Below are 21,695 nucleotides of genomic sequence, written 5' to 3'. Positions count from 1 at the left end.
GATCAAGCATAATTGAAGCAAATCAAGTTGAGATGTCGGTTTCCCTCGTGTGCATCGCTCCGGTCGGCAATTTCACCCTTTCAGCTTCAACGATTCCCAATTTCCTGGAAAGAGGTTTTTGGGGTGCGTTGTGGCAACAAACTTCAATGCCGATTTGCTTATCATTCAAGCCGTTCTCGATTTTGCCATGCATTGGGGGAGAGGCGGCCTTGCAAGCTATACCTTCAATACAATTTCTTTACCTACTTTGCTCGCCCTTCGGAGAAGGGTGAAAATGAAGATTTGGGATAGGCCGCCGGATCCAATCGTTACCATCCGGAGCATCATAAACTATCACCTAAAGTCTGACGCAAATTGATTATACTCGGTGCTGTTCACGGGAAACGTATGAGCCACAGGAAACCGTCGGAAGGATACAATAAAGCGAAGACGTTTATCGTAACGGACGTTTAAATAGGTATGGAGGGTAAATATGGAGGTTATGAAAAAGCCTAAAAATAAATAATATTCTCTGTATGGCGTGTGATACGGTAAGGCGATTCAGGCAGCCATATTGTATACACATCACTGAGGAGAATGTTGTAGCTTATCCGTACCCGCCATTTCTGCACACAATTGTCAAGGTGTTTGCCAGACAGTTTTTCAGCAGCATCTTCTTCAGAGGGTATTTTAGCAGCAATTGCATGCTTTTTTCTTTGAGAATTGCAGCAATTTTATTCAGACAATGGTACCATATCTGGGTAATCGGCAGAAAGTTGTCACATATTTTTTTGCAAATCAGTTCTTCTGATGTCACGATGTCACCCAAATATAATTGGAAAAACATGTAATCCTACCATCAAACTCAGGAGACTATTATTACAGGGAATTGATCCATTGTCAGCCTTGTCGGCCAATTTCTGATATTAGGAATGAGACGCGCGTTATAGAATCCGATTGAGCGGTGCACTATCCTCAATGACTCTGAGAAGCTCTCAACTACTCAGCTATATTCAAGGATACAACCATTCCGCTAGGGCTTTCGAATACTAGAGTCATATGCCTATCTCTTTCGTTCTTGTTTCTCCATAAATATGATTGTCCTTCTCCTGCATGAACTTTACTACTTGTTTTATGTTAAATTCCGAGCTCCTGACCCGTATACTCTTCTGGAGACCTGCGCCCTTAGCCACCGATGTCGTCGGAAGTTGCCAAGCTGGATTTGTTGGAGGCAAATCGACCACCGACCAAATCTTTAGACTATGGTAGATCCTCCAGAAGTTCCGAGAGCACCAGATTCCTACGTATCACTTCTTCATTGACTTTAATGCGACCTACGATACTATGGAATACCATGCAGCAGTAAGGATTTCCAGGGAAGTTGGTACGGCTATTGAAGGCCACTGTGGACGGGGTGTCGAACATGCTGTCGGAATCGTTTGAATCTCACTGAGGTCTGAGACGGACTCTCCGACGTGGATGACATCAGTTGACGGCGACGATCTCGAGGTGGTAGAGGAATTCTGCTTCCTTGGTACGATCGTATCTTCGGACAACACGTTAGTCTTCTACGGATACGAGTCCTGGACTCTGCTACGAATCCTGGAGGACCCCAATGCACTCACCTGGACTCAGATGCCGGACTCAGAGCTCAGACCCTATCAGGAAGGTGCTCTTCAGCGACTCATTCATGGAGGACATCATGGAGGACAACATCCTTAGACCGAGATTCCTGGAAACGGATTGGTGACCTGACTAGGACTTCGCGACGTACTCGACCATGAGCAGGACAAGAAACCAGAAGATGTTAAATTGCACTCCAAACAATTTCCTAAATATTTATATGTTTGTACTCCTTCAGTGTTTATTCTTAATTATAAATTTATTCCTTTTCTATTGATATTTGAGGGATACCCTCTTAAGCGATAAGAAGAATAATGTTTTTCGTTTCGAACCGAGTACCTAAATCTCTTCGCCTCACCCAAAACTATTGAATGGACCAATCGTTCTTGTTATGCGTGATGGTTAATAGCTGACCAAATGTGAGTTCGGATATTCAAGATAACATGGCCTGCCTTACGTATTGGGGAATTACAGTCCAGGCGGGTTTTTAACGCAATTCGGACGTATCGTTACCTTTTTTCTGGATATAATCGAACAAGGTTTAGAACCGACCTGCCGCAGTCTAACGAATGGCTGTGTGTGACCTGGAATAGACATTGTATGAGGATTCACTGCGCAAGTTATATAGCTGTATGCTATCAATTCCTATATTAGCTGAAGATAACTTGGTAAAGATTAATACAAATTTTGCTCAGGAAATAATTCCCACCGAAAAACTCCGTTTTTTTCATCCCAAATGTAATGATTTGTAGCGAGGATAAAATCCACCCTCTCTAATTTTCTTAGTTTACTACCTTCAATTGAAGCTCAATTTTGGTTACAAGTGCTTTGATTCCATACAATGAACAGTGTTTCTCTATTGCTTCAAAGCTGCTGAAACGGGCGTAGGTATAATGTAGACCACATATGATCGCACCCGGTTGGTCCTGTTGGCCGTGTGCCACCACAAACACTAGGGAGACAACTACCAACAAAAAAAAAGAACTTAAATAAAACCAAGGGATTACAGCATATGCATTGCCTTCGGGTCGAGTGCTCTTTAAAGACTGTCCTCGTTTTTTTTTTGTTCGTTCACTCGTCGCCCATTTCTTCTGCTTTCAAGCACAGCAGGGTAAGCGATACAACACGGCACGAACGTTTTCTGGTGCTTCGCCGATAATCCGATTTATGGTTTTTGAGTGAAAAAGCACGCTATGCAAATTAATATGTGCAAATGTGAGCCAATGGGTGCAGCTAGTCCGAGCGTGCGATTCGGGTGTGAACATACATAAAGAAGCAGAGCACCGCATAGCATCGTCGAGCGATTGTCATCCAAAAACGTGAGTTTGCATAGGGTGATTGTTCCATGCACGGGTGAACATACAAACACATACGCATACTCCATACAGGGTTGGGAATAGCATACACTACAACTCTTGCTGAGAGCGAAAAACCCCCCCGTCGGATCAGGACCTTTGAAATGGGACGAAGTTTCCAGCACTGTACGCTTTGTTAGGCGGGTTTTGGGGTGGGTGGTTGGGGTTATGCCCAGCTGTGTATGTGTGTCGGTGTGGAGAGAGTTATGAAGAGGGAAATAAAATATTTAATCCCTATAAATACAAGATAACGGTGCTTTGGCGCCTTTAGTCAGCTTCCGAACCGGTTACGGGGAGCTTCATCTCGGTCAGCTTTAATGCATTCAGTGTGGGGTTTTCCGTTGTAGGTGGTAGCTCGCAAACATGCAACAAAGATCGTTTTACCCGGTACGGTATAAATAAAGCTGTATCCCATTCTCCTGCTGGCAAGTGAAGCGATGCGCCGCTGCTACAAGCACGGCTGCTTTGTTTGGTGAATTTATTCACTAGATAGCTATTGTCTACAAACTGTGGGACATCTTTTACGCGTGGCAAGATCTTCAGTTGGCATTGGCTATTGGGGGAACATATTATTTTAAAATAAAGCTGCATATTTACCCAAAACAGTGGTTTCGTCAACTGGTCGTTGAAATTCAATATGTACGGTTCAACTGGCGTTAAAGGTCTTAACAAATTCTTACATTGAGTGTTGTAAATCTCTTTCTTTCTCTCTCTCTCTCTCTCTCCCTCTCTCTCTCTCTCCCTCTCTCTCTCTCTCTCTTTCTCGTTACCCACAGGAAGACATTTTCAAGAGACTTCACATGTGAATGTAGATTTTTGTTCCATTCTATTAATTGAAAGATGGAGGTTCAAAGATGGAAGCTTTAAATATGGCGGAAAGCCTTAATAATTAAAAAAAAGCAAGAAATAAATACACTGCGATTAGTCATTACGGAAGAATGATGTTGCGGTATTAATATATGAACTGACTTCTGTGATTGGTAAATATTGTGCCAACAATTACCAATCAGCTGTGAATGATTTGGTTGTGGAAAATCGATTTAAAAAAAAAGAAGCTACTCCCAATATCCCGTCCGGCCGGTATACAGGCCACGTCTCGCACGTGGCAGTAGGAAAGAGGTTCCGTTTTATCAACTTGCCCATCCGCCAAACCCTGCGTGGTACATAAATTATATGAAGTTAATTAATATTCAATTAACTGTCAACTCTCTACCGAAAAATATCAACACAACCAAGGTATGTGTTTTGTGGCTTTTATTGATCTTCCCGATCGTGGGCCGGTGTGGGCAGCCTACCCTACCGTACGCATTGCTCGGAGATGATAGATTTCAGTGGCAATTCTGGTTTCGGTGCTTTAGTGATACCCTTCCGCCGGGGTTTCAGCAGCGCGTTTGATTGGCAAAAGAGCAGTTTTCGATTATCGGAGCGGTTCATTGTGAGCGCTGCGTGATATAAACGAGATGAACCGTAGCGGATAAGACCAATAATCATCAAGCGTACGTTTTTGGGTGGGTGATTTTTTTTTTGCTACAGTGACAATTATTCATTTTATTTATCTTTGATAATCTAGCATATAATTTTTAAATCGTTGCACTGAATAAATCAGCTCCTATAGTTTTGCGGGGAACATTATTAACAAATTTTCATTCACGTTTGCTGATAGTTTTGGATTTTATCAACCCTACCGATGAATAGAAAATAACGTAGGGTTTTGCATAAAATAATGGCCTGTATTTATATAGCATTTCCTCGGTACAGAAACTTTCCACGTGTGGTTTAACTTCTCAACCGGATTGACTTTTATCTAACCACCGAATGGAGCGCTTGCTGATCGTCGCGCTACAAGTTTTGTGGCATCTTGTGCTTGAGCCCTGTGCTGTGTCGGCACAGCAAAACCGTTAACCATTCTGCCAAGGCTGGTTGAAACCAGGCTTGAGTTGCTTACATGGCATCCCCGAACTCTGCCCAGGTGCTACCTCCCGGATGGTTGAAGGATTCTCCAAAACGTGAAAGCATTTCCCGTACACTGACCACAAGGGGCTGTAACGATTGCTTCTTGCAGGAGCATGTGCTCTCACACATGCACACATCGACGCTCCACATGTAGTACCCGCAAATCGATATTTTTGATGCTGCTACGGAGAGTTCCCCGGGAGTTGATCTTGTTGCCTGATTTAGGTGTTGTTTTGCAACAAGAAGCATTCGTGCCGGAACACACACCTGAATGCAGTCGGTGGACAGGTGAGGTGAGAATAAGCTGGAAATGAAAAATAAATATAACCAGTGAAACCTGGTGTCTTCATGTGCCCGAAAAAGGTAGTTTTAGTAGCGCTACCGTATCATCTTCGTGGCGGGTTTTCAAAATTGGCAGGATAGGGATGTTGTTTTTTTTTATTCCCTTTTTTGTTCTTCTTTTCGTCTTCCTTCCTCTCGTTGTTTCGATGTGCAAATCTTCCCTTCCACGTGCACAGACACACAGTCACAGCGAAGTGGATTGGCGAGCGCGAATCAACCGAACCATCGGATCCATTTGAATTTAAAATGTGCTTCCGGGCGTTGCTTTCGAGGGAGGGAAGGACCGTCCGGGAAACGGCGTTTGATTACTCTGTGGCGAGCAATTGCTCCGCGATGTGCTCGCTTCGTTTTGCACGGTTCGCAAGTACACCGGTGCGACCGGTGTCAGCTAATGGGCTTCGTTAGCACCCGCAAGATGTAGTCCCCAGAGCAATGTTTATGACTTTTTAATTTGCCTGATAGAACACCCTTCCCCGATGGTCTAACGCTCCCTATTTTGGCGGGCTCGTTTTGTTGCCGTGACGATGCCTTTGGGTACGTCCCTCGATCGAGACAGGTAGCCGATGCAAGGGGACTTGGGTGGGGGAGGGAGGGGGGAGTTAGCGCCCGATAGGAAGCATAAGCACATGCTCACCTAGCACTTCTCGGTATTTGAAATCCGAAAACAAAAAAGGGGGAGAAAAAACAGACACACAACACGGAAAACATGTACAGGGATATTTGCTTTCACAGTGCCCAGGCGAAAATATATCGCTCGCTGCCTTTGCTGAGTTCGAAACGTGAGATACTTGTAATGTAATTGCACATAACATACAGGAGAAAGTTTTTCACATCGCGTGAAGCTCTTTAAACACGGCTTAAACACAATGGAATACGTAAGTGTGTGTGTGTGATAGTCTTTACACGCGGTGGTCAGTGGGGGTGGTGTATGTGATAAACGGTTCCACACGACAGGCAAGGGCTTCAAATTCCATCCAGACCGTCCTCCCGTAATTTAACACTCAGGTTCTTAAGTTCTTAAGTTTCCAAAAAAAATCTAAGGCTAAGGTCTTAGGAAAATTTCAAATTTTTAGAATTTTTAGAATTTTTTTTTATTCTTTTTTATTTAAAGCATTATTTCAGTTCAAAGAAACTTATTTCATTAAAATAAATCAATTTATGAAATTGTGCTAAATTTCCTAAAAAAAGGTAAGGCTATAGCCTTACGAAATTTTTATTTTTTTTTTATTATTTTTCACTCGTTTTTTTCTTTGAAGCAATATTTGAGTGAAAAGAAACTCATTGCAACCAATTGGCATTAAAATAAATCAATTTAAAATTTTTTTGCAAAATTTCTCCAAAAAAAAACCTAAGGCTATAGCCTTATGAAATTTTTAAGTGAAAAATTGTTTTAAATTTTTTTCTGATTTTTGATACCGACCGAGTTATAGGCAACACTTGGCGCAAAAGTGAGCCTTACGAAATTGTTAAATTTTCATAATAATTCAATGGAGGCGCCTAGTACTTGATACTAAAACCCATTCGATGGAGGCGCCTAGTAGTTTTGGAAAAGATGCGTATAATTCGTAGGAATAAAACAGAAAATAGAAATAGTAATAAAATAATAAAAATGGAAGCTTTAAATATTAATATTAAAGGAATAAAAACTCCCATAATGACTGTCCACCAGTAGGAAGAACTGACTAGCTGCCTACATGGTAAAAATCAGTCTACTAAGCCAAAAATGCCCCGCATGATCTTAGTGATCATTAAGCCAAGAAGAAAAAGAAGATCTAGAAGAATAAGAAGGAGAAGTAGAAGTCTTTACACGACTAAAAGTGCCCATGTTGTAGTTGAGTTGATGGAAAAAAATGGCGACACACTAATATAACAAATATTTGCACCTTTCAGTGCAATTAAAAAATGCATCAAACACTGCCCGCTTTTTCTTGGCAAAGATGTCAACAGTCAGTGTCACTCACGCAATATGGTAAGGGCAAAACACCCCCCAAAAAATTTTTATTCAGCACTAAGCAGAAGTCACTCTAATAAACCTACGCACCGAGCAGCAAAGGATCCAGTACGGAATAGATGCCTTCCCATCGCCATCGTGTTTGAAGAGATTGGCGAAATAATAATAGAAGATCCTAACTGTTGGGAAAAATTTATTCTGTCCAATTTATCACCGGAAGGCGACCGCTTTGTCTTGCAGCTTTTTGGGAGGATGGGAGTGGACGGTATCGCTTCGAATTCGTCAACTGTCGCAAGCTTTCGCCCATTACACCTCCAGTGACTACGGTGTGAGTGGAGCTGTCGGATGTCTGTTTCTATTATTTGGCCATTTCTTTTTGTGTCCCTCTGTTTGCACTACTCCATTTGAAAGCAAAGACGTGAACGCACCATTTTTGGCCATTGCAGTCTCGGCATTGGGCGTCCAGATAACGAACCATAAAACATTTGGCGTTGTTTTTCAATCTGCTCTGCTTGCATCTGCTGCTCTGCTGTGTTTGCGGGTGGGAACGACTTTTGACTACGTAACGGAAGTGTACCGTCGACCATCTTTTGTTGATTGGTGTGGTCTTTTTAAGAGTGATTTAAATATCGTATCGTTTGAGTTGTGATGTGTTTAAAAAAAGAGGTTCTTAGGGTTTTGCTGGGTTGAAAATAATTCTCAACTGACCCAACATGGCAGTAAGAAGGACTTATATTGCGTATCATTACTGAGAAAATATTATGGAACAACGCATGTCCGAGTATACTTTGGATTTGGTGCCGTTGGAGAACAACGAAATGTCCATTTATGTCTCCTAAATTCGTAAATTCTACATTTAAAATTGAAAAGATTAAAACATTTGGGGTTTTCTCTTAAATCCAGTGTTTCTACAATAGATATAACGTACTGCTTTGAAACATTATATTGATTATTAATTGAAGATATATTTTCTAGAAGCCTTAAATTTATAGAATAGGAACATACATTAGATTGACCTTAATAACAAAAAATCGCAATTTAGAAGCTTATTGTAACATGCCCATAATGGCGTTTCAGCCATTTCGTCATAAATAAGGGATATAAAGTACAGTCTCTATGAACGACGGTTCAAATATCGTTCAGAAGTTCCTATGAAACGACGCTCTACATATCGTTCAAAAGATCACTTCTTCATGCCGGCGCGTTCGCTTTTGTTGCGAAATTTATCTTTGCCTTTTTGTTCTCGTTCGAGAAATTTGGAGAAGAACTTTTAAACAATTGGAACGCGTAAAAGATATTGTGTTTTGGGGCGTCTTGGTGGTGTATGTGGTTAAAGGCACGGGTATCAACTCCCTTTTTGATCGTCCCTTTGTATCAAGGACCGACTTTCTTCCTAAAAGCAAAAAAAAAACAAAATTGAGTGGCCGAGCTAAATGTCGTTAAAATGCCGTTAATGCCGTTCCAGCTCCCAAAAACACCTCCATATAAATGGTTATTTTGTTTATGCAAATAACTTGCAATATATGTAAATTTCATGTTTACAAACAAATGTACGATGTGAAATCATTACATTCAAAAAAATTTAATGGATCGGTATTGTAAACAATGATTTAAAAAAATATATTTATTGGTTTTCTGGTTGCCCCTTAGACCCTTCTCATCAAGGGGCTCATCCACTGCTGAACTCCGACAGGTTCGACTCCTTCTGAATCTAGCCAACGAGCTCATTGTGTTCCTCTATGTCTCTTGAAGAACGGGTGTCTGACGAGCATCTTCCTGGTGGGATCTGAGGTCTGAGTCCGGCATCTGAGTCCGGATGAGTGCATTGGGGTCCTCCAGGACTCCTGGCATAGTCCAGGACTCGTACCCGTAGAGGACTACCTGACGTATCAGTATGCGAAATATCGTGCGTTTCGTGTGTTGTTGGAGTCTTCTGGGATTGCAGAAGTTTGTGGAGTCCGTAGTAGGCTTGATTTCCCTGAAGAATTTGGCTTCGGATTTCGTTGTTTATGTCCGAAGATACGATCGTACCAAAGAAGCGGAACTCCTCTACGACCTCGAGATCCTCGCTGTCAACTGATACTCTTTCCGAGACGGACTCTATCACGGTCAGAGCCTCCGGCAAGGTACTTTGTCTTCGTCGCATTGATCCTCAATCCAATTCTCGCACACCGCTGCAGATTTCCACCCGATGATGTCGATATCATCCGAGAATCCGAGAAATTGGAGAGATTCCAGTATATCATCTTTACAATTATTTTTTGACTATGCTATGTCATCCGGGAACCCAAGAAATTCTAGAGATTCCTGTATATCATCTTTACAATTATTTTTTTACTATGTCTATGTCATCCGGGAATCCGAGAAATTTGAGAGATTACTGTACATCATCTTTACAATTCTTTTTTTACTTCAACCGAATTGAGTTCATAAAATTTACTCTTAGACGTATAAATGTTGATCCTAATTTTAACCAAGTTACGAAAATTTTATCACTCTTCATTTTTTGATTTCTAAAATTTTGCAAGATGTCTCCACGATAGCTATATCATCTGCATAATTTATCGTCCTTAGGGATCCTCAAGGACTCCTGAAGTATTATATCTAAGAGTGTTTGTATATAAATAGACCAGTTTTTGTAAAAAATCGACGAGATTTTGTTTTGAATTTCAGGAAAAATCCAAAACCCTGATTTTCTGTTCTCTTTTAGTTCCACTATTGCCATTATTAGCACTTGAAATAAAGTATTTGTCTTTATAGCTACATAGCATAAAAAGATTTATCAACAACCGATGCTGCTTTATTCTATAAATTTTACTTGAAGTTGATATATTCCTAATAATAAATAAAAAAAACGTGCACACCTGGTATTGTTAGATCTATTTCCGGTACAGTATGTCTATTTTTTTCCTTCCTTTGGAGACAACTCTAAAGATCGTTTTCAATTTATTCCAACCAGCTCTTGGAGGTTGGATGAGTGTATTTTGTTGGTTTGTTTTGGGATGAAAGAAAGCATCATATATGCGTTGTTTGTTGTACAGGCTAAATACGCTCATTACTCAGGATAGCAGGTTTTGCTATCCACCCTGCCCAGAGCAATTGGTGGACGAGCGTTGTGCTGCTAACCATTGAAAAGGCCACCAGCAGATGGTGTGGTGTTACTCCACATTAGGTGCCTGCATCTTGGTAGGCCTGTTGGTAGGTTCATTAGGGATACTACTCTCTTTGCACGTTTCTTGCATACGCTTTCGCTCGCACCACCTCGCAAACACGTACTACTACCCTGCACCGCCATCCGTACACCCTTAAGCAAACCAGGATGGTGTGCCGTTTTAAGCGTCCAACACCGTCCATGGCAAACCAATTCTGAAAGTCAACATTAAACAGCATTTTATTTGCACCTCGCAAACAAGACTCCCAAGTGGTATATACCGTTTATACCGTGCTGGCAAATGCACTCTTCAAGCAAATGCATGGAAAACAAGCGAAGGCTTTTCTTAGGCCCTCCACCCCCCCGGGGCGTGCCTAGTGGAGCAGTTGGGCCGCGGTTGTGCCAGGAATGGTCCTAGAATGAATTACTTAATTAACGGAATGCCACCTCGAGAGTACTCGAAAGCTAAAATGATGCTGGACTCGATTTGCGCTCCCCTCGTACGTTACGGGGTGTTGGCATAAGAAGTACGAATGCTAGCACTTCCCGCTGGCAACGGTGCTCGTCATCAGTCTCCGATTTTTTTTCTTTCTTCTTTCCATTCATACCTTAGTACCTGATGAAAAACTTGCGATAAGCTACGTGCTGTGCGGTTGGGTTATCAAAGATGCCTTCAGTTGCAGTAGGTTTTGTGAATCCCCTTTCGACTTTTGCAGGGGTTGTACAGCACTGCTTAAGCGAGCGATTTTTGATTTGTTTATCTTCATTTGCTTGTATCTGTACGAGTCTTGCATAATAGCGAATCGTACTATGATAAATGGATAAATGATTTAATAAAGAACTTGTTACCAAACAAAGGAAGATAATATGAAAATATCATTTAGCCTCACTTAAGGAGTCACTTTATGTGAATAGATTTTTGTGAATAGAGAAATTTAAACAAAGGAATTCATATTTAATATTATTTTTTTTCTCTTTTACATTCTTTGGTTTTCTTTGTCTTGTTAGAATTGTTTGTTTTTTTTTTCTTTTTACAAAGTGTTATTGCATTGAAGTATTAATTTTATCAATAAAATTGGTTTTATGGGCGCTTTATATTTGAATTTTTCTGTATATAAATAATTGACATTAGAGAAAAGGCATTTTGAGAAAATGTTGTCATTAATTTATATTTTAAATTAATTTTAAAAAAGTAATCGAAATTTAAAAGAAATGAGATAGCGTGATACATTAAGTTCCACTATAATATTTTTAGTACTATAATTACTATACTATAATTATACACACTATAATTTTTTTATAGCACACTATATTTGTTTTGGTACGGCCTGGATGTATATCTTATTCTAGTTAAGTATTATAGTACACTAAATCTCGATAGAAATTGTTGGTTTGGGTTAGTTACTTCCAAGAAACATAATGTGTGATTACGCATGGTTTCGAATGAATTGACTGTTCTGTCCACAGATGCCGGAAAAACTGACCGGTTTGTGTTTATCGAAAAGCTTAACATTGATAGCCTAATCAAATTGATCCGAATCTAAGAAAGATGTGCAAAATTATTCGTCCTCGGCAACGGTCGAGTCGGAACCATCCCAAACCAATCTGTGCATTCGTCGGTTCGTGTGAAGGTTCATCATCCTGTTATAGTAAATATAGATTGAATGGGTTTGAAGATTATCGAGAAGAGATTTTTGGGGATGAAAATTCGCTCACAAAACTGACAAAACCCAATCAATTAGTCATCCCGTGTCAGAAAGTTTGTGCAAAACTGTGCCCTTTCTCCCCCCTCCTTCACCCCGAGCTCTAACGCATCATTACATGGTCTAAGATAGTAATCGCAAAACCTGTTCTATCCATACCCGGTGCGGTGCCGGTAAGATGACCGAAAAGTTGAGAATTGTCCACACGGTAATACCCATACGGAACCGCTCATCAAGGCACCGAACGACCGAACGGATCATTCGCCAATGTTTCCAAAGGTTTGCCGGTTCGTTTTTACAATTAGCGGAAGTTTTGTGGGTCCCCGGGTTTGACGGGACTGAAATCTAATTACTTAGAAAACTTTTGCTTTTGCCGGTACGATTCATCACCTTACCATATTTTGGGGTTACGGGCAATAGGAAGCAAACGAAATCCCTTCTGGCCGTGCCGTCGCTACCGTCAAACCTTTCTTGCAAACGCTGGAAACATTTCTGACGACTGATACAGATGATTCAAACTTATCGTGTTGCCTGTGCCTGTGTAAATAATTAGCATAAGAATTTTAAAATTCAATAATCGTTCCTGAAATATTCATATTTGATTCGTGAAATGTGTTTGACGGTGTTGGTATACTGTGTTAAATAGGAGCAGGATCAGAAGTGAACGAAAAGGTGCGGTAACACCGGTAACGCTTAACAATCTAACCCGGGTTTGAAGCGGGTGGACAACCAGAACCAGAACTCCAGCACCGGTTTCGTAAGAAGGGTTTTGCATGGCATGTCAAAGTGGATACATGTGTCAAGCTATCGCAACGAAGCTAATTTGCCATTCGTTGCTTCGTCTTCTGAGACTCAATAATTTTTGAGGGGAAAATTTGTCTAGAACCGACCATCAGACCGAATTGCTATTAGTCTTAACTGACGAATTCGTTTGATGAAGGATGACGAACGAATTCTTCGCATCGTGAGCTATATAAAAATTTAAAATTATGCTCAATCGTTTTGTGGGATACCTATTATACACACAGCAACGAACATCGAGAATCACTGGATGGTTGGAGCAGTAGCTAATCCGGACTTATTGACCGAGTGAAAATACTACGTCAATAACCCAATACCCAGGTCACCAATCCGTTTTGCAGAAAACTCGGTTCAGGGACGCTATCCTTCATCTCTAACTACATTCAGATTTCGGTCTCCAATTGATCCAGGGTTCAAAAGATTTTCCTTAATTTTGTTGAGAGGGCATGAGTTCGGCATCATCATCACGTTCTCCACAACATCGTATCCTTCCCGCCTTTGACAACCGTCAGGATATCTGCTCCAGATCCTCAGGATTTGTATAGGATCTTCTCCTTCATTCTATTTCTCCATACGTCCTGCTTAGAAGTACAGTGAAAGATAGTCCGTAGTACTCATAGTCCTAATCTTCTAAAACCCTCCGTTAACAAAGTACAAGACTTGCAGATATTGAGAACTACCGGGCATATCAGAGTGCGGTATGTGAAGTGTTTGGTATCGTGATGGAATGTTCTGAATCGCAGGAATTAGTAGAGCCCAAATTAGGTGCGATTTTCCGTAACAATGTGTCCCAGAGTTACGATCGTTCGAAGGTATCAGAATTCTTCAACTACATTCCTCGAGATCATCACTTCCACCTGATACTCTGCTCTCCAGGCAGCCCATATCACGGTTAGGGTCTCCGGGAACCAGGATCTATGTCTTCGTCGCATCCTTAAGCAGCTGTATATTTGATGATGTCAATATCATCCTTCCAGCCAAGAAATTGGAGAATGAAAAAAGGGGCCAAGGATATCGAAGCCTGTATTCCACTGATATTGAAGACTGTATTTTACGGATATCGGTAGACTGTCCAAAAGCTTGTTTGAGATTTTCACCGTCCACTGCTCTCCATCCATCGTGACCCTCAACAGCCGCACAAATTTCCCAAGGAATCCGCACTGCTGTCTGATGTTCCTTAGTTTGGCCCGATCTAAGGTATCGTCGGGTTTGGGGAGCTCAAGACGAAAGTTTTGAGGATGGACTTCAGGAGGAGATGCTTGATGAAGATCCTGCTGAAACACAACAAGAACTCGCAAAGATACTTGGAGTATCCCAGTAGGTCATTTTCCATCATTATAAGAAGAATGATCCGGAATTTTGGGTAAAATATAAACTGAAGCCGAGAGACGTCGAAAACCGTTTGCTCACATGTAAGCCACTGCTCCATCGGCAGAAAACAAAAGGGTTTTTACATCGGATTGATCTGACTCGGGCTGGACATTGCTCTTTCTGATAACTATCTGTTCCGGTCGATAGAGCATGATCTTGATGCACCGAAAATGACCTAAAATTTTGTAAAAAAAATGGAGGAAACGATGGATTTGGTCGACAAGTGTAAACCACACATGTGTATGAGGTGTAAACTGAACAGTTTGCAAATGGCTTTTATTGGATTGAAAGTGCATAAAATTTATTCAATTAAGAAAAAACGAGATAGTCACGGGTTGCGATTCTCAACAACCTTAAAAGCTGTTTGAAAAAGGTCTGTATCCCACCAAGACTGCGTGTCGGACAAACGACGTTCCACAGTATTTCTTTTTTCGTTGTTTTTCACTTCATTTAATATACAATTTATTTATAAAACATAATTATCTTTATATTTTGAACTTTATAATATATTACACTATGCAAATTCTAATTATTTTTTAATTTTTTAAAAATTCAATTGAAAGTTTTATTTCAAATATCAATTAATCCTTATTACTCTCCCACTTGGTGCATGAATTTTCGATTGTTAGTGTCAAGGGGGAAATTTATTGATGAAAACATTGATAGCATGAAATAAAACAAAAAAACACCCGAACGCACAGAATAACAATGATTCTGTGCCGCGATGAATAGAACGAAACGATGCCCAATGTCACCGATCAGGAACGTTTCGGTTTTAATGCTATGTTTCTTTGCCTCGGTTTGCGTTCAGCCTGGATTTGCGGGGGTGCTTCAGGGGCACTGTTCAGTTCAGTTTTCTTCCAGTTTTGCTCCGGAACCCTTTACCGTGCCTCTGCGTGCCGCTTCTAACCCGTAAACTACCGCCGGCGGGCAGCACGCTAAACTCGTTGCGAGTAAAGTTTGATGATGAGGCAAACGTAAACATGAAACGATGTCACGTCTACTGGAAACGACTTCATTGGGCGGCAACGTCAAACTTTAGCCTGGGTGACTTAATAAAATCCCCACTGCCACCCCCCCCCTTCCTCCCCCCTCCTACCCTCTCGTCCTCTTTGCACATGCCTTCTCGCCCTTGCCCGTGACGTCGCCGATCGACCGAAGATGCTGTCGTACGCACGTACCGTTTTGCAGGTCGCCTGCTGTCGAAAAGTTTTCCCATATCCTGCTGCTTTTCAACCATAGATCGAGCGGTTCGACACATGGGACCAACCAGCCGACCAGTTCCACCCGGTTCGGGATGGAAGTGTGTTTTTTGTGGAACGGTGAAGAAGGTTCACGGCGACCGAAGGGTTAGTAATAAACTAAGGGTTAGTAATGGTTTGGGACGTGCGGGGAGGGGGAAATTAACGAGGACGAGATACCCTTTGATTAGAGATATTCGGCCCGGGTGTGGTATGAGCGTTTCTCTGGAAAGGAACGGCTTCAGACTTGATCTGCAAGCAGGTCCAAACCCGTCGCCAAGACGAGATCCTTTAAAGTACAGTCCGATTTGGGGGAAAATTTGTCGCCAGCTCGCCACACCAACACGTTGGCTATCGGGGTTTTCCATTAATGTGGCTTTTTCGATGGAGGCGCCTGGTACGATGGAGGCGCCTGGTTCCTTGTTCGTACGAACAGTGTCTTTGGACGTTACGCGAGCCCCTGGATGGGTACGTGCGGAAGGGTTCTTCCAGCTAGAAGTTAGAAGGAAGTGTGCTGATGGCTGACAATGATGTACCCTATATAAACGATTATGCCAGCCTGTGTTGGATATGTTATCCGGTCGTAGTAGTGCTTTGGCAAAAAAGCATGATAGAATTACGGATAAAATTTTCGTGTGCTTACGGTACGGAAAAATGGGAGACAATTTTGTAACAAGGCTTGAATAATTGAATTATCTACATTCTTTTGTTATGCTGGATGATGGTTAAAGTGGAATGTTGTCCGGAAGCGGTGATGATGTTCATCTGTTGAATCTTGAGGCGGTACTGGGAAAAAACCCCCAAACATTTCGCATTGGAATAGTGTGAAGAGGTTCTTTTGGAATTAAAACTGGAAATAAAGACATTTGAATTTTGCCGAATTGAACACCTTTACATGACAGGTATAAAGCTTGCCCCCTTCCCCAACAAGTAACAATATACAAATTTTAATAGAAAACAATAAAAAGCTAGAAAACACTTCAGATATCTTAAGTGAAACCGTTCCAGGAACACGAACAGAGGAAGAACAATGGCGTAGAATAGAATGAAGGCTACATGCAAGAGTTGTAGTAGCCGCTGCAATTTCGCTAATTGCCGACAAAATAGAGACAATCTCCTGGTACCGCGCACCATTCTTCTATCCTTCTATGCCTTGTGTGGTGATGTACACACAGAAAAAAATAAAATAAAACAAATAAAAAAAAGAGAGAAAAAAGTGAGTTTGAACAGCTACGGCCAGCATGCTGATGAAGCAAAAATTCAAATCTGAAAGTGGAAAATGAAAACAAAAATAAACCCAACTCAACAAAATGAACAAAAAAAAAGCAACAACAACAACAACATTGTTGGCTGTCGTGTTTCGTGTGGGTAGAAAGACTTAGGTGGTACCGAGATAAAAATGAAGTGAAAAACTTCGTTAGACGCATCTCATCTTTACCTTTGCAGGTAATTTGCGGACCGAGTTTTATGTTTATTGTGTCGAGTTGTTTTTCTGTTTTTCTGTGTTTCTTTTTTCTTTCTTCTTCTGTATTTCTGTCTTACTTTCTCCGTTTCTTTCTCGGTGATTAAATTTCTGCAGACACTTCGAATGCCGGAAACACAGCTAAAAACTAAAACAAATTTTCCCGCATCTGCACTAACCATCACTATTTGCGTAGCCCTGTAGTAAAGAATAGAGTCTCTACCCTCTCTCTCTTTCGCTCTCTCTGCCCACATGCCAATCGAAAACTCCTTGTGGCCCGTTGTGTTTCGGTTCAGTTCGGCATAAGTTTTACTATCGTAAGTTAGCGTTGTTGGTTTATATTCCCGTCCTTTCCTGTAAACGTGCTAGTGCTAGCGTTTTTCCTACTGGAGATTGTTCGGCTGTTTGGTGTGTGTGTGTGTATTTGTAGTACTATTTATTTTTCATTTTCTTACCCTATTCTTTACGCTTTGCTAGACTTGCTAGCCTAGCACACCTAAGCACCCAACAAGCTGCTGGGGGCTGAGGGCGGGGAAATGGTTGCCTTCACTTTTGTTTTAGTTTTCCATCATCCTTACTACCTCGTCACTACGCTTTTGTTCGATACTCGTTCGGGGCTCGTGTGTTAATTTGTCGGTGTAACTATTTCCCAAAAACTCAGCAAACACTTGCCTTTACGCGCCCCACACCAGACAAGACGGGTGTAGCAAATAAATACTAATAGCAACAAAGGTAAAAACACAACTTTTCGTTGAACGTGAAACAATAAGATAACAGCGTACAGCCGGAAAAGTGGTTTTGCAGAAAATTGCACTCCATGGTAAAGAAAATTTTTATCAACCTGCAGCAATTTTGTCCCTTCATCTTCCCTTTAGGAAGATTTCCATCGTGCATGATTTTCCGTGTTGAGGGCACTAGCATTAAGATGTCGAAAGTTGGATATTAGAGCTAGTTTTTACCGATTTCTCCCTTTCCCATTTTGTGGTTTTTTTTTCGGGAAAGCTTGTGAGCTTTGTTGGAGAATCGGCATAAAAGATGTTCTCCTTACAGGGTTTACCAGATCAATACTGGAAGAGTTTCTCTGTGAGAGATTCGACCTCTAATTTCTATGGTTAGTCCACAATTCACATCGTTTCGAGTACACTAACGACGTTATTGTCACAATTGTTTGATGCATACACAAATATGTGTTATCTAAATTACCTCTTTTATTGAACAGGTAAACCCTGTTTGGATTAAAATGTACCAAACGCAATGAGTAGCTTCGCCGAAAAATGCATATTGTACGCTATTGACTCGATTTGCTAAAACGAAATCAACCAAATTCGGGCGAAAGGTGTAGTTACAACTCTAGTTTTGGTTTTGGGAAGAATTTCAAAACTACCTAGAATGATGTGAGCATTCGCTTTGTAGGGGTTTTTTTTTAACATGGTTGTTGGAAATTTCGAGGCACTTTGGTGTTTTCGGTGGAGAATGGGGCGATACGATGATATGAATCTCGAAAAGCACATTCAAACGTTACTGTCAAACAGAACTTGGCGCGTATAAATGTAAGCTGTAACTAAAATTGGGAGTTCGTTCAATTCTTGTACTATATTGTAAATAAATAAAACATAAGCTGTATTTTTAAATAGAGATTTTTATTCGTGGGAATGGTGTAAAACGTTTTATTTTATTTTAAATTAGTATATCTCTTTTAGTGAAGTAATTTCTTTGGTTTGAAACCAAAACTGATGATTTCCTCGAAGGCTACGAAGGTAGTCGAAGAAGAGACCGTTGTCTTGTGTAAAGCGATGAAAGAGTCCCATGACATCAAGATCTCTACAATACAATACATCGCGGACCGGAGATCTCGGGAACCTCTCGATAATCATTACCGCATCCAACAACGAAGGTCTAAGGTTTTCAAACTCCATGCATGATCAAACAGCGCAGCCACACACTTTCATCTGAGCCGGGTTAATACACTGTAGATGTCCATTCGGGAGTAAAATGATTCAAAATGAGTTGAGAAAACATTCTGATGATTGAACGATCCACAGGGAGCCCACCAAACTCAAGACCACAGCGAGACTTGTGGAGAGATCGAGTATAGGAATCTCCCGAGTTCATCCGAACGAAGAAACTCTTGGGTAGATATGGGTCTATAAACCTTGACTTGTTGTGGTTAGTGAGTTTGCCTTCTCATTGCCGGGAATTCTACAATGAAAAGACACTCATATTAACGATATTCTAAATGCCTTGTCAAAGAGCCTAGCAGCTCTTGACTCCTAACAGCCTTGGAGTTGTCAGTGCCGCAATAGCGTTAAGGCTATCTCAGGAGGGCTAGTTGCTATCAACAATAATCTGTTTGAAATTACAGGAATACATGGCAGGCTCAATTTCAAAAAGACTTCGCTAGTCTCCCTAAAACATTGAAGTCAGTGCTATTTACAGAGAGTCCTCTATCAGTCTTCAGATTTCAGAATTCAGATCTCAGATCTCAGATCTCAAATCTTAAAGCTAAAGCAGCTATATTTTGAACTCAAAATTGATTATATGAATTTTCCAATAAAATGGAAACCATTTTTCTTTAAACCTTTGTAAAAGTTTTTCTTCCATTATTTTAGGGCCTCTAATACTGGAATGGTTGTTGGGCGACGTTTTAATACCTGATACGTCGTGTTTTGACTCGACTCGATAGTGCAACTTAGACTAATTATATTCCTAAAATTATTCCGAACATTAAGATTACCAATAATTTCCTTTCTCCAGTGCGAACTACAACTGCATAACTAAAACCGCAATCAAGTAGTAATTTATGGAATGCTTCCCAGTACTGCCGTTGGAGAGCATATCGTTCCGTTGAATGGAGTGCATGTAATGGGATATTGTGTGGCGAAAAGGTTGAAGGTTAACATTCGTATTGGGAAGATCACTTGGAGACGTTGCACGAATCAGCTTCTAAGCAGACGATAGAAATTGCTTCATGCGGGTTTTGAGAGTAATTTCATGGGGACGGAGTAACACTTATGGACACTTTAACATATTTAAGAGAACTTTTCTTCCACCCCCAAAAAAGGTTAAGTTTGTGCTTGGTGGTGTAAAGAATGGAAAATCAACAAGAACTTGTTCATCTAAACGAATTTCGTTTGTTTCGAATTTCCCTCGAGGGATTGGTCAGGGACGTAGTGACAGTTAATTAAGTAACACGTTCAGAGCACTTGAGGAATCTAGTATTTTGCTACAGTCTTAATTAAACATTTGAACTAAAGGCCATTCGAAGTGGTAAACAGCAAATTAGAAATTTAAATTATTGTTGTAATATTCATTTGAATTATAATCGTTTATCAATTTTTCATTTTACTTATTCTATTAAAATAAATTATAAAATTTACGATAAAAAAGAAAAAAAATTCTTGAGAAATAAATTATGGTAAAAGCCGTTAAATTTTGAATGCTGCATTACATTGTTTCAATGTAGTACGAGAATGCTGAAAACATACGCTTTTCCAGAATAAATCAGTAAACAAACCTTCATGCAAGCGCTAATTATTTATCAATCCGGAACCGCACATTAAAGTAAATTAATTTTCATCCAGCTTTTATGTTCCGATGCCTGATGTTTGGGTTTGTGCGATCATTGGGAAAAGAGTGGCGGCAGTTTGTTTGGTCGTTGTATATAAACTAAAAATAAAAACCGAGGAGAAGCAATAATCGAGCCGTGTTTGATGCGGCTGCTTCGACTACTAATAACTGGTGAGCGTGGTTTTGCATCAGTCGTTGCCGTACTTCACGGTTAGCTCTACCGTTTTCTAAAACAGCCTATAACGAGTTACATTAGGTTTTATAGCGGAAAGTAAGCCTGAAGCGGGAGTACGTGCAGTGTTCCATGATGGTGGTCAATGATGGCCGCAATGAATCATTACAACCCCGTTCGGTCGAAGCGATTTTTGACAGCTCGTGCTTTTGATGAACGTAGCTCAAACTGGGTGTAGATGAATATAGTGAAATAGCCGCGAAATCTTGGCAAGCTCACGTCACTTGACAGTGTAATCAAAACAATCAAAATTTTGAACAGTTTGTGGTCTTCGTGCTTTTATACACGGCAGAAGCGAACGTAGCTGTCCAGCTTAAAGCATTTATGAAACAACCGAAAGCAGTTTCGAGCAGTTTTCTGTATCAGAGTGCTTCATTTAGTTCTGGCCTGTACAGCTGACGGTGTTCGAAAAATTATCGATGAAAATAGTAATTATTGTGAGTTAAATGACTCGAAAATTCATGATATACTGAGGACATCAAAAGAACTTTATTTGGGTTTTCTAATTTTATTTTATTTATGCTCAATTTAAAAGTGTATCCTACGTACGGAGAAATATCTGTGAACAATGCTAATTTAATGATTTATGGCCACTTTAATTTCAACAATTTTTATCACAAAATAATTAGAAATTGAAAATAAACTTTCGCTCATTTACCGATCAATACCGGCACAGTAAAATTAAGCTTTAAATCCATTTCTCAAACGAACGGTGTGTTATCTTTAGAAGAATCCAAAAACTAAATAAATTGGTTGCATAATTAGAAATGGGATCCGCGGTTGGTTGGATGTCACCCGGCACCAAATTCCTCAAGCATGTGTGGTGTGAATTCCTGGAATGAGTAGAAATAGTTTCGGTAACATCTTTTGATATCTGATGCAGCTTCCTGGTGGTGGTTGCAACCGTGTCGAAAACACTGGAATTCTTTAGTGAATTACTCGTCACCTTACGTTGTTTTTAGTC

The sequence above is a fragment of the Anopheles funestus genome, chromosome X (assembly GCF_943734845.2).
Source record: "Anopheles funestus chromosome X, idAnoFuneDA-416_04, whole genome shotgun sequence".
NCBI classification, from domain to species: Eukaryota; Metazoa; Arthropoda; class Insecta; order Diptera; family Culicidae; genus Anopheles; species Anopheles funestus.
This window is presented reverse-complemented; position numbering follows the sequence as displayed.